The following is a 6710-nucleotide window of genomic DNA, read 5'->3' on the forward strand; positions in this document are numbered from 1 at the left end:
CTGCTTTCTGTGCATGAAGGTAATTAAATGTCTCTATACCTCCCATATCCCGCCTTTCCTCTAGTGTATCCATGTTTAGATCATTGTCTCTCCATATGCTTTAGAATGACTACCACTGACCATTTTAGTAGCCATCCTCAGGACCCAGCTCCAGCTGGTTTATATTCTTTTGAAGGTGTGGTTTCCAGAATTGCATGCCACGTTCTTAATGAGATCTTACCAGGGATTTGTACAGGGGCAATATCTCTTCCTTTTTTTCTGCTGACCATTCCTTTTCCTATGCAGCCAATCATCTTTCAGGCTTTTGCCTTATCCACTTGTTTGGTTATCTTTCAAGATCATCAGATATAATCACCCTGCGATCCTGCTCTTTCATGCTTAGAAGACTTTTACCCATATACTGTACTGCTCCCTTGGGTCTTTGCAGCTCAAATACATGTCTGCATTTTTTATCTTTAAATCTTAACTGACGGACCATAGACCACTCTTTGAGTTTCACTAGATCCCTCCTCCATGTTTTCCACACTTTCCTAGCTGCCTAGCCTGTTGCAGATTTTGATTCCTGTGCCAAATGACAAACCTTTCCCACAATCCTTCTGCAATGCCATTTGCAAAAAGGTTGAAAAGAAGTGGTCAAAGACACACTGCTGGTAATGCCCCCTTCCTTGGAGTTTACTCCATTTACCACTATCCTTTGTAACCTCCCACTCTAATGTGCTCTTCTGGTCACACACTCAAAGAAATTGATCAAATTCATCAAGTACCTACCTGGATTACTTGTTTTGAGATTCTTTTTGTGGTGTGATTTGTTTTATCTTGTTGCATGTATTTATTGATTATGTTTAGGATCTTTTTTTCAGTTTAATTATTTTTTTTTAACCCATAAAAGTCCTGCATTTTTCCCAGAGGTGACTGTGCATTTAAACAGATATTTACCCTACTTTTAGACTGATTAAAAGCTGCTCCAGAGCTGCAACTGCAGCATTTCGAGAGCTCCAGCCACTGCTTGAAGCCATTGTGGGCCAAAGCACATGTTTCAAGTTCTGTCCATGTCATGTTTCAAGGCCCACCTCCTCATCCCTAAACAGCCAAAGTGCCTGCTTACTGGTGCTGCAAATGCATTTGAAGCAGGCCCTGTCCACCAGAAGCACTTCCTGGCCCTGCACAAAAGCCGACATGCAATGCACTGGAGCAGCAGTAAGTATGCTGCCTGAGGAGAGGAGAGAAGAGAAGCCTGGAGCCACCACTCATAAGGGATGAATGCTGTTGCAGTGCAGGGAGTGGGGGAAAAGAGGGAGATTCTTGGCAGGGGAGAGAAAGGGGGATATGTTAGGCAGGGGATGGGGATGCTGATGAGTGGGAGAATCTGCTTAATATTTTATTGTCCTGGCTTTTGTTTACCAAAATAAACTCTATTTATCTGGAAAAATTAGTCTTTTTTTTTTTTAACCTGATTTTCTCCTGTTTTTGTGTCTGTTATAATAAACCCTGATAAATTCCCAGGAAAAATAAGCAAAAACAAAAAATGAAGGTCCCTAGCAAAGCCATAGCCAGGCAACTTGGCGCCTATGGCTAAGTGAAAAATGTCACCCTCACCCATATTACACACATGACACCCTGAGTTGGGAGACTCTAGTAAATGTTTGTACAACAATGTCCAAGACTGGTGCAAGGGTATTAGGTGCCCTAGGCTAACCTTACAGCCTTGTCCCCCCTCCCTCCCCCCCCCCCCCCGTTACGCTCTTCCCACACAATTAAATTATGTGTTTATAATAGGATAGTCAAAATACAGTCTTCTTAGGTAAAAATATTACATTTCCTGACAATAAGCAGGATGAATTAGCCATGCTGTCTGGGAATTCCCTCCACAGTGACTTGCCTGACTTCCTCAGTTCTATGTTTTCCTGTGCATCTCAATGATGTAGATTTCCTTCTCTCTTGCTTCTCTATTCTCTCTCTGGCGAATCCCAAAAGCACTTTAAAGTGCTATCCATGGCTCCCAAGACCCCAGGCTTCAAGTATTGCCAGTGTGGCAAGGTTTTGTCCACCATGGAAGGACATAACTATTGCTATTTGTGCCTGGGGCCTGCCCATGACTAAACATCATCGAGAGCCCAGCAACAGTGGGCTGAAAAAGTGTCCAGACTGCATGATGAGGGAGCCTTCTCGGGCTCCTATGCCCCAACACATTCAACCTATTAATCACCCAGACCCAAGTTGCAGAGACAAACTGTGCTGAAATGAGTGTCTTTGCTGTGGCAGACTAAAACAGGTCAGAGCCAGGTGGGGACCCCCCCCCCCCCTCCAGAGAGATCTGAGGTAAGGGTTTGGGTGAAAAACCCTGCAGAACTTGTAAAGCGTTGTCAAAACCAGTGCCGAAGACTAACAAAAAATTACAATCGACGCATGCAGCGTATGATGCAGTCTGTGCACAGCGCAGGACAAACCAAGGAACCGACGCACGAGTCAAATGATAAATCCCCCATGATACAAAGACTAAAAATGATGCACTTGAAACAATAAACGTGCATCGCGGCACACAGTGCGGAAACATCAAGAGGGGGCCTCACAGGGGCAATGGAGTCCAGAACCGCAAATAGTCTTCATGCCACAGGAGCTTATGGCTTCCAACGCCTCTGATATTGAAATTATACCACATGTCTGAAGGCTGTTCTTCATTTTCCCCAAGAAGTGTCTACCTATTGGTGGTTTCCAAGCGGAAGCCACCTCAGCTTCAGGAACCACTGGTCAAGAGGCGAAAGTCTCACCACGAAGATCGAAGTCGGAGCACAGCAGAGGCATGGAAGACTGACTTGAAGCTTCAGATGCATAAATCTGATGGTACAACTAACTCACGCAACAGTTGTGGTCTAGTCAGCCATGGAAAAGGCAAAGAAGACACGCCTACGTTCTAACTCACCAATAGTAAAGATAACAGGTATCTGAATGACTCTGATAAAAAGGTTTTTTAGGGGCTGCTGTTGAATGCCAAGATTCAACAGCATCAATTCTATATTACCCAGTACTTGTACGAATGCCTACAGTATTTAAAGCTGAAGGAGGGTTCAACAACTGATATCTTGTTGCAGAACCAGGAAGGATTATGCTATCTGCCTGACTTCAGGTGAGTGCTATCCGGTCAATGTTCATGAAAAGCTGACTGATCTCCCTTGCAAGGGGGATAATTTGTTCGGAGAGAGGCTGCAAGAGACTGTATCCCAACTCAAAAAATAGAACGTGGCAGTCTCCTTGTTTACATCGTTGATGGAACAGTGATCTTCAAGAATGTTTAAAAACCTTTCTACCACAGGCAGCAATACAGGCTGTTTGCTCCCTACAGGTCACCACCCTTTCAACTACAGAGACAACAGACTCAAGCAAGTGGACACGCAAGATCACAACATCCACAAAAACAGGGCTCTAATCAAAAGCCATAACAGAATTTTTTAATGCGGCTCAGCCACAGCTATTATTAGCAGTAGGTGACTGCATATCTTTTTTACCATGCCTGGATTTCTATAATATCAGATTGTTGGGTTCTCAGAGTGGTGCGGAATGGATACAGACCCAACATCAAGATAATTCCGACAGTGCCTCACCTTGCACCATCTTACCGGGATCAAGTGGGCAATATGCATCTTCAGCAGGAAGTTCAATCACTATTCCATCAATAGGTGATCCAAGTACTACCTTGACGACAGTGTGATTTAGGATTCTATTCTCAATACTTCCTCATCCTGAAAAAGAGCAGAGGTCTCTGACCCATCTTAGAATGAACTTAAGGGCCTGTAGTTCTGAGAGAGATATTCAAGATGACATCTCTCAAAACCATTTTTCCATTTCTGCAACCCAACGATTGGATGTGTTTAGATCACAAGGATATATACTCTCACATCTTGATACATCCATCTTCCTGATGTTACCTTTGTTTTCAAGTGAATGTGCAACACTACCACTATAAGGTGGTTCTGGTTTGGCCTGTCGTCAGCACTCCGTGTTTGCGAAGCACCTAGCTGTATCTGTGACCCCTCCCCCCCACCATGCAGGAAATGGATAAGTAGTTACCTATTTAGACAATTGGCTTATAGTGTTCTCAAAATCCAAATGCTCGCTCACACCTGATTCAGACCATATGCTGCCTAGAGAATCTAGGATTCATAATCAACTACAAGAAGTCCAATCTATATCCCACTGAAGTCCTTCAGTTTATAGGAACGGTGTTTAAACACGACACTTTGCAATGCTTTCCTTCCATTGGAAAGAATCCAAACTTTTCGAAAACTGGCTCACATTTTGCGAAACCAGTCTTACCCCCCAGCTCATCAAATACTTACCATTCTAGGTCACATGATGGCAACCATATGTTGTTCCACACACCCGCTTTCACATGCCATGGCTGCAATGAAGACTGAAGGCACAATGGTCTCAGTATGACCACCCAATGTCTCTATAGGTGCTCATGACTCAGTCTATGATCTCAGACGTAGACTGGTGCCTATCTCCTCGGGTTTTAGAATCAGGAGCACCATTTTGTCCCCTGGCGCAACAACTTGTCATGACAAGACACATCCACAAGGGATGGGGAATACGTACTACACCTGAAAACACAGGGCATTTGGTGTACACAGGAGAAAACTCTCCAAATCAACCTTTTGGAATTAAGAGCCATAAGGAATGCCATCTACACCTTCTCTCATCTTCGAAGAGAAAAGAGGGTAACTATTTATATGGACAACCAACTGGCCATGTTTTATTTAAACAAAGAATGCTGGTCTGGTTCCAGGATATTTTGCAAAGAAGTGGTGCTGATTCTAGAATGGGCAGAAGACCTCTCCTTCCAGTTGCAGCCAACCTACCTTCCAGGTATCAAGAACCCAGAGGCAGACAGGCTCAGCAGAATTTTTCATCCCCATAAGTGGGCTGTACATTAAGAAGTGGCGATCATCCTGTTCAGGAGGTGGGGAATACCCTGCATGGACTTCTTCACAACAGAGTGCAACCCAAAACGGCTAAGTTTTTGTGCTCTCTATTCGAGCAGACATAGGATTGCCCAAGATTCATTCCTAATTCCCAGGATGGGAGACCTGTTTTATGCATACCCGCTGATATCTCTAATAGGTCGTCTGATCCAAAAATGCATTCCGGAGAAATCAGATCTCATACTTATTGCTCCAGTGTGGCCCAGACAACCGTGGTACGCCTATCTCATACAACTCTCGACTCAACCACAAATCTCGTTTGGGAAACAGCACACACCTACATCCACTGAACTTCTCTCTTCACCTGATGGCTTGGAGGTTGAAAGGAAAGTGTTAAGTCATCTCCCTCTCCCTGCTAAGATTCAGGATATTCTAACATTTGGCAGAAAACCATCCACAAGGAAAAATTTTGCTGGTAAGTGGCATAAGTACCTTCACTAGTGTGCAACAGGTGATGTAGACCCATTTGGCTGTTTCCCAGAGCAACTGTTGCAGTGTCTGCATCTGTTATACTCCTCCAGTCTTGTGGTGGCATTCATCAGAGTACACCTCAGTGCCATAGCAGCATGTCATCTTTCCACACAGGGAAAGAATCTCAGTGCACCCGCTGGTGGCTCGTTTCTTGAGAAAGGCTCTAAGACTCTATCCCCCAGTTTCAAAACCTGCAGTTCCTTGGGATATCAACCTGGTATTGGAAATACTTATGTTTCCGCCCTTTGAACCGATGCAAACCGCCTCCATGAAACTTCTGATGTGGAATGTATTGTTCCTGGTTGCGATAACTTCAGCAAGACGAGTTAATGAACTACAGGTGTTAGTCCACTATCCCCCTTACTTGCAATTCTACCATGACAAGGTCACCTTTTGCCATTTGCCGCTGTATCAGACATCACGTGTCGGCAAATGGCCAGCGTGTGCAACTTGCGCCTGCCCAGAGGCAGGTGCAAAAGGTAAGAATTTTTTTGGGGGGGGGGGGGAAGGTTAGGTTAGGGGGGAGGGAACGGAGGAAGGCAGCACGGCTTTATGCACGCAAGGTGCACAATTGTGCACCCCCTTGCCGTGCGCATGTTATAAGATCAGGTGTACATGTGTGCGTGCCGGGTAGTGTACACACATGTAGGCTGCGTGCGCATGTTATAAAATCCACCCCTATTGGAATATCTCACTTCAGTCGCACATGCAAAACCCAGATAGACCCTTGAAAACAGAATAAAGAGAACATAAATAGAAATGTGCAGACAAAAACTGAACTGGAAACTACAAGAAGCCAAATTCTGTATGCAGTGCAACAATAGAAAACCAGAAACATCACCATTCCTCATAAAACATTAAAATCAAGAAATATGAATATCCATAGTAGTAAAGCCATACCAATAAAAAGAATAATTAAAAACAGCTAAGGCACAGAATAATATCCAGAAATTAAAAACCCATATAAAAACTTTCCAAACAGCAATAAAATATTTCAAAACAGACATCAAATAACACCTAAATTAAAACTAATAAGGCTTTTTAAAAAATACCCCACTCCATATCTGGGAACTTTTGATTTCCAGATGCCCTGAGATTGTCATGGATTAGCAGGTAGAGGGCAAGGGCGATTGTTTTGAATAGACTATTTTTTTTTTCTCTTTCTAATAGACACATACGTGCTCTCCCTCTCCCAAACCCACACTTGCTCACACACTCAAGATCTTGCTCGCACATACACATGCTCACATGCCTATGTAT

This window comes from Rhinatrema bivittatum, chromosome 5 (genome assembly GCF_901001135.1).
Source record: "Rhinatrema bivittatum chromosome 5, aRhiBiv1.1, whole genome shotgun sequence".
NCBI classification, from domain to species: Eukaryota; Metazoa; Chordata; class Amphibia; order Gymnophiona; family Rhinatrematidae; genus Rhinatrema; species Rhinatrema bivittatum.